Genomic DNA, 8,240 nt, shown 5'->3' on the forward strand with positions numbered 1-8,240 from the left:
AGCATGCTATCTTCCCTGGGGGTGATTTCTCACTTTCTATCTCTCTGTCTCTCTCTGTCTTTCTGGCGAGCATGAGCACCCTATAGCAAAAAAAAAAAAAAAAAAAAAAAGGGTGGTGGGGGAAGGCTGGCAGGTGGCACAGTGGTTAAGGGCACTGGACTCCCACATGGCCAACCATGGTTCAAGTCCTGGACATAGAGGCTTGCTTTCTCACTTGCTCTCTCTCTATCTCTCTCTCTACTTCTCTGGAAAGATTAAAAATAATAATAATAAATAAAGTTAAATAATTCTTTTTTTAAAAAGGCTATAATGTAAAATATATTTATTAAAAAGGAAATACGTATACCAAACATTAATAGTAGTTATTTCTGGTTGTAAGATTATGCATGATTTCTTTTTATTTTTTCCATTTTACAATTTTCTACGATGAGTATTATTACACTTATATTTAAAAATAAATACACACCCCAGCATCCAAAAGACAGCCCTACCTCTCCAGAAGCCCAGCTGCCAAAGTAGGTCACACTACCTCAGCTTCTTACGTGGTGATCTCAGACGGGACACAATGAAAGGAGATGGCCATGCTAGTACTTTTCCCAACTCTTGGCAAAACAACAAATCGCCAATGGACTTTAGAATCCTGTCTCACAAATATTTGCTCAACATGACATCATGCAACTACAAATATGCTTTAATAATGTTTAGACAGTGGGTAGGTAGATCATGATCTTCCTGTGACCCACACTAAATAATACCTTCAACACCAGATACAACATAGAAGCATGATCCAAAAGGAATCGAATAAGTATTTCGATGGAAATGCCAGTATTTTATCCAATCCCTCTCAAGGGATATAAGTGACTATAAAAAGTGTCTACTTTTCACTGCCTTAAACATATAAAAATCTAAAATTAGAATCTTACTTTTTCCCTAAAGCATCATTTAGGATCCTGACTCAACTTGGGAAGCCTTATGTTAAACTATACATTCCAGAATCCAGCAATATTTTTATCCACACTGCCTTTTTCCTCTTTCATTCCATACTGTCTGTTCTCCAAGTCAATGATGCCTTCCATGGGTTAAGGGTATCCTGAATAGAAAAGTCCTGTTAGACTTTAATAAATCACTCATTTCATAATAAACCCATTTTCTGTTCTTGTTTGATATCTTATAAGTAACAGCATGATTCATTTGACCGTTTACCATTCCCCTTGGTGAGAACAATGTTAATGACTATTTCAGAAAGGACTGCATGTACCACTTTCAAAATGAATGACATTCTCTCCTACATCCCAAACAACAGAAGATAAATGAAGTAGCATATTTTATAGTTTATCTGCCTAATTCCAAAATGCCCCAGTATTCCTAAAACTGTAATTTAAGAATCAGCATTTTAAAGCTTGTCACTTTCACACCTGTGACAGGCCTCTTGAAAGCTGGTCTTTAAAACTGTATCAGAGGCATTATAACCTTCCAGCAGGTGGCACTCATACTCTGAAAAGGGTCTATAAAGATAATAACCTAGTCTAGGTTCAAGGTAGCCCCAAATTTATTTTACTTTAGTGATCAGGGAAGACAAGGCTCCCCATTACCACTTAGTAGAAGTGACAGGCAGAGGAATAATGAAAATATATATATATATACAGGTTTTAGAATTCAGAGACTGAGTTTATGTCTTGACTTACTAGCAGTATGACATATGCTTAACCCTTCTGAGTCTAATGGGAGAATAAAGCTATCTACTTGAGAACGTACACACAGGTTCTGCACAATAAAAGTGGATGTAAGGAGATTAGCTATGTAACAAAAAACTTAGGACATATTAAGCACTTGACAAATTATACTTATTACTCTTATTATAATCACCACTATTTGTAAGAATATTATGAGGACTAATCAAGGAAATCTATGTATTAGGTAGTTGGTAAAGCCATTATATGTTTTTCCATGGAAAAATGCATCATAACTTTCCTGAAAACCCAATAGAATACCTACCATAGGACAAATGATCTTTTTAAATAAATATTTAATTTTATTTATTATTTTTATTTTTTAATTTGACCAAAGAGAGAAAAGGAAAGTGAGAAAGCAAGCTGCCAGGTCTGGGACTTGAACTGTGGTTGGTCACATGGGAGTCCAAGGCCCCAACCACCATACCACCTGCTGGCTCCAGACAATATTTTTTTTTTTGGAAAGGTTTTTGCTATAGGGAGCATATGCTAACAAGAGAGACAGAGACAGAAAGCAAGAAATCACACCTCGGGGGATGGCCACATCACAATCCCTTCTCCAGTCTGCTCTTGGGATTTGGGGCACACATGCACATGTGCCCAGTGTGAGTTTTAAACCACTGGGTCTGGGAGTTGAACCACAGTTGACTACATGGGAGTCCAGCAATGTAACCATTATACCATCTGCTGGTCCCATCAAGACAAATTCTTGGTAAACAGTAGCTATTACTATTGTTGTGCTTAAGTGAATAAAGGAAAACTACTCCAGGCAATTAAAGAAATTATTTTTAAGAATTATTTTTATTTTATTTATTTATTTTTTAAATTTTGACCAGAGAGAGAGAGAGAGCAGGAAAGTGAGAAAGCAAGCTGTCAGTTCTGGGACTTGAACCACAGTTGGCCACATGGGAGCCCAGCACCTCAACCACCACACCATCTGCTAGCCCCAGTTAGAGAAACTTTTAAAGAGAGAGCTGCAATGTGAATGCTAAAGTATTTCCTTAGCCAAGTGCCTGAAACACTCCTTTTGTAGAGTCTATTATAATGCTATGGCTATATTAAAGTTTTCCTTCCCATTTTGCAACAAACAATCTGGTTTCTTTTTCTCTTTGACTTCAAGTTCTGCATGTATTTGGTCTGAGAGAGGTATCTGAAACCAAGTGAAGTCGGTAATAAACAACATATATTTACTTTTTCAGGATAACTATAAAATCTCATATGTAACATATTCCATATAAGAAAAATGGATATACTTCTTATAAATCAATGGCAATCTAAACATAGAAAGTTTAAATATGAAAAATGAAATAGATGCAAAACAAGAGTTTACAAAGGAAGAGCTTAATTTTCTGGAAATTTTCAGGGTTTTTGAGAGAGAGAGATTCTTGCTGTAGGGCACATGCATTTGCCAGAGATACAGAGAAAGATGGAGAGATAGAAAGCAAGAAATCACCCTCTAGGGAGATGGTCACATCACAATCCCTTCTCCATTCTCCTCTCAGAATTTTGGGTATGCAAACACATGTGCCCAGCATGAGTTTTAAGCTACCCGGTCCAGGACTTGAACTATAGTCAACTACATGGGAGTCCTACATAACCATTACACCATCTGCTGGTCCCCTCAGGCTGTTTTAAACTCATTTCTGATTGAGGGGTAATTGGAAAACCTTTTCTTGAAATCCAGCTTAATGAAAACCTCCCTACCTTCATAATTAAACTAAATTTGTCTTTGACTCTGGACATTTAGTGTCCTGGGGTTTCAATAAATAAATTCCTAATAAACATTCATTTCCTTCTCATTTATCATTTTTTTCTCTTTGAAGCAGAATTGGGGGAAGGGGAAAAAAGTTAACTTAAAATTATGGGGTCGCAGGTGACGTGGTGGTTAAGGGCGCTGGATTCCCATACGGCTGACTGCAGTTCAAGTCCTGGACCTAGCGGTTTGCTTTCTCTCTCTCTCTCTCTCTCTCTCTCAGTCACTGATTCATGCTGTCCCTCTCTGATCACATTAAAATAAATAAGTAAACACACAAATAAATAAATAGTTAAGTAAAATAATTCTTTTTTAAAAAAATTCCTTATTTATATCCCTGCTTTAAAAGGAAAAAAAAAAAGTATTGGATTGTTCTCTAAATTTGTCTCTAGTTCTCTTTTCCTTCTCTATTTTGCAGTTTCTCCTGACATTTTAATTATATACCTAACAGAAGCTAAAGCTACTGTTTCTACAGAGAATCCCAAATCTCCATCTCTAGTCTAACCTCACTTATAAAAACTGACATCAATTTCCAACATTACACTTACACGTGCACATGAAAATCCAACTGCATCTCAAAATCTAGAGATCCAAAACTCGCCATCTCTAACTCCTCATGTGTTCACTACTCCAGCAATGATACTAGTATTTCCTGATCATCAAGGCAGGCTCAAAACCTTATTAAAAAATCCATCATTGTTTGGTTACCATGTGCTACATACTATGCCTCTTAAATATCACTCATGAATCTCACCTTGATAATTAAAGTAAATCTTTAAGTATTTTCGCATGGGCCCTTCTCTCTGCCTGGAAAGGACTGGAAAGATCTCCCCTACTCTTTGCTTGATTAATGCCTATTTGCTTTTTTTTTTTTTTTTTTTGCCTATTTGTTTTTTGTTTTGTTTTGTTTTGTTTTTAAGTTTTTGCTATAGAGTACATGTGCTCACCAGAGAGACAGACAGAAAGAGGAGGAAAGTAAGGGATGCCACGTTGCAACCTCCATTCTCCTCTTGGGATTTTAGGCATACACACACATGTGCTTCCTGTGTTTTTTCAACCCACGGGATCCAGACCTCAAACCACACAGTCGGCAGCCATGTGGGATCCAGCTGCCTTAACCAGAATGCCAATGGTTGGTCCAATTCCTATTTGCTTTTTAGAAAAGACTCATTTATACCTCTAAGAAGCCCTCCCTGAAACTCCTAGTCTAAATTGGTTGTTTCTCTTCTGTGTTCTCATCCATACTGTTTTCCCCCTTTGCATACCACTAATTAAATAAAATTATGATGCAGTGTAATTATCTATCTCCTTATAAAGATTGTAAGGTCCCAGAGTACAGGATTTATATCTTCTGGCTTTACATTTCCACTGTTTTGTTCAAGTCGGACACATTGTAGGTATTCAACAAATATTGGCTGAATAAGTGATCTCTCTCCCACCCACATCTTCCAATATATTCTGTGTTGATGTCAGGATAGCTTTCTAAAGTAAAAAGTCTGATCATGGTAACTCTCTTACCCTAAAATCTTAAATGGCTTTAAAGTTGAAATTCTTAGCACATTCAAAACTATCCACACCAGGGCCAGCAGGTGGCATGGCGGTTACAGCACTCGACTCCCACATGACTGATCCAGTTTGAGTCCTAGACACAGTGGCTTGAAAATCACACCAAGAATGTGCTCACACATGCCCAAAATCCCAGGAGGAAAATGGAGGAAAACGGATTGTGGTGTTTCCTTCCCCCCCCACCTCCCTGCCAGAGGGGGTGATTTTTCTCTCTCTCTCTCTCTCTCTCTCCAGCAAAGCATACACGTCCTATGGCAAAAACATAAAAGATAAAAAAAAAAATTTAAGCTATCCACACCAAAGATTAAAATTATTTTTCTTACACATTTCTCATTTTTGGGAGGGCTGCAGCACAACATAAAACTATACTATAAAGATTTTAATCAAACATAAGGCAGATGGATAAGATCCAAGTTAAAGACCAGTGGGCCTGCTCTGCTATAAAGAATACCATAACTGAATATGTGCGGCCTCCACCTTGAGGATATTCCCCATGCAATCATCAAAAAAGAGTTTTCCAGGCCACCACTACACAGAATTCTGCCTATCACCTCCCATGAAACCTCACCTTGAGATATGATGATGAGGCAGAAACATGATGGAAAATATCCAGTATGCAATAATGAAAAAGGGGAAAGTGTAAAAGTATAAGTTCATTAGTAAATATTTGAATGCCCAGCATACTCAAGGACAGGAAGCCTCAGGGAGTTTACAATGGAATTGGGACCAAACAAGAGTCAGACACTAAACAAGTAAGTTTGAAATTATGGTGATGATGAAACTACTGAGGAAAAATACAGGATGTATGTATATAGCAGACCTGACTTAACCTGGGAAGTCAGAGAAGGTGCTCTTACCCAAGTGTTCCTTGTTGAAAAGAAGAGGAAACTGAAAATTATGGGGGGATCAACTAACATCATGTACTAACAGGTATTATAATCATGTCATGAATACACAGATTCTAAGAACCCCTCTGCTATTCATCTTCTAGGAGCAAATATCAGATGAAATCTCCACTCTAAATTTACTCTCCAGCACACTCCATCTTTTTTCTTTCCAGACGAATATTTTTAAAACCACCTAGCACAGGACCTGGCACAAATTAGACACTCAACATGCTTTGTTAAATGAATGAATAAAACAAATAGCATACAAACTAATTTTCAAACATGTTAGATGATATATATTGTACTTCTTAAAATTTGCCAGAGGGTGCAAGCACTCCTGAGGGAGAAAAGGGGAGGGAGAAAACACCCACCATGGAATGTGGTGACACTGCAATCCTATCTCCTCCATTTCTCCATCCTTTTGGGATTTTGAGCTCTCATACACACATGCCCCAGGTGTTTTTCAAGCCGTCAGGTTTGAGATTTGAACCATGTGATAGGCTATGTGGCATCTGGTAGTACCCCAATCACACCAAGCCAAGGGCCGACTCAGTTAGATGATATTTATTCTACACTAAGACATATTACATTCAAAACTGCCATTTTCGGGCCAGCCAATGGTGTGGTGGTTAAGGCAGCTAGATCCTCCATGGCCTACAGCACAGTTTGAGCCTCGAACCCAGCAGCTTGAAAAAATGCCAGGTGCATGTGCACTGTGCCTGAAATCCTGAGAGGAAAATGGAGAAGAGACTGCAGAGTGGCCATCCACCCCCACCACACCACGCGCACACACGCGCGGAGGGCTTTTCTGTCTTTCACTCTCTCCAGTGAGCATACATGCCCTCTAGCAGATTAAAAAACAAACAAACATCAACAAAAAAAATTGTTATCTTTCACCTAAAGATAAAATTAAATAAGATTTCTCAAGGAAATTAATCACAAGTTTGAAAAATAACTTGAAGATGGTATTTAATTAAGTAAAATAACATAGTAATTTTATCCTATGTGGCCATAATAAAATTTATTTTTATTTCAGTGTAATCTTAGGTTGTTTATACTCCTAGCTCATACCTTTAGAATTTATACTCCTAAAATACATAGGTTTGATTTTCAGTTTTTACTAAACATTAAGCAACTAGATGGAACTCCCCTGGAATTCATCTTTTTCCCCACCTCCTTGAGAGTGTTGGGTGAGGATCTGTGGGGAGAAAGGAATTCTGGTTCCTGATGGAATTTATCTAACATATGTTAGATAAGTGTCCCACTTTTCAGAATATCGGGCATTATTAATAGTCAGACAACCCACCCGAAACACTATAAGAAGTTGTATTAACAATTACAAGTTATAGCTAAGGGTTTTGATTAATTATTAATGGCTAAATTATCAGCACCAAAGATTCAATGTATTTCTGATCACTGTACATCTAAAGATAAAACAAAGTGAAGTCAAGTCTCAGATAAATTCATCACTGATAGTTCCTGAAGACCTCACTGGAATTTTAACAATAGACAAACAACTAAATAAGACAAACAACTAAATGAACTAACCAAATTCAATCGAGGAATTTACTGCATTGTTTTCATTAAAAAAAAAATCCACTTCCTTCTTCCTCTGCTAAGAAATCTCTGTATGCATTATGAGAAAATACAGAGGGAGATGCATTTCCACAATGAAATAAATTATTTCTCTACTAGGAAGAACCTACTAAATTTAATCAATAAATCCTAAAAATAGTATTTCCACTAAGAGTGTCAACTTTTTAAAAAGCTCTACATTGTTACTCAGGTGGGTCTTATGAAAATGTTAAATAACAACTAGAAAAGGAACCTAGAAATCACTAAATTATAATAATTAACTATAATTCACATTATAACTTTTAATAGTTTTATGTTTAGCAGAGCACATATGCAAAAAGGACATTGTTCAGTTTTTTGGACAATATTCACTTTATTTTATTAAGAATTATTTATTTTCATTTATTATAATTATTTTTTAATTTGCTATCAGGCATGTGTGCCCACCAGCCAGAGACAGAGAGAGAATGTGAGAAAGCAAGCCGCCAGGTCCAGGACTTGAATCACAGTTGACCATGTGGAAGTCTAGCGTCTTAACATGCCACCTGCTAGCTTCAACAATACTCACTTTAAAGTAGGCTAACTTTGAATTAGTTTTGAACTTTAATATTTAATGTCTATTTAAAGCTGCTTGAAAAAAAGTCTATTAAAAAAATGTTAAATCTGGGGACCAGCAGTTAGCGTAATGGCTATGTCGCTGGACTCCCACGTAGTCGACCGCGGTTCGAG

The 8,240-nt window shown here is 37.0% G+C and overlaps 1 protein-coding gene across 4 annotated transcripts in view; it reads right to left on the reverse strand.

The window, feature by feature from the left end:
- Nucleotides 1–8,240, reverse strand: part of CDK19 (cyclin dependent kinase 19) — a 163,707-nt gene that overhangs the window by 69,453 nt on the left and 86,014 nt on the right. Inside the window, exon 1 of one of the 4 annotated variants that reach the window (XM_027775142.1) lies at nucleotides 492–591. The exons of the other annotated variants lie outside the window; for them this stretch is intronic. The gene's annotated coding sequence lies outside the window, so the exon portion shown is untranslated. Of the gene's footprint in view, nucleotides 1–491; nucleotides 592–8,240 lie in introns of those variants that run through there. 4 annotated transcript variants of the gene reach the window in all.

The sequence above is a fragment of the Tupaia chinensis genome, unplaced genomic scaffold (assembly GCF_000334495.1).
Source record: "Tupaia chinensis unplaced genomic scaffold, TupChi_1.0 Scaffold000527_1, whole genome shotgun sequence".
Lineage (NCBI taxonomy): Eukaryota > Metazoa > Chordata > Mammalia > Scandentia > Tupaiidae > Tupaia > Tupaia belangeri.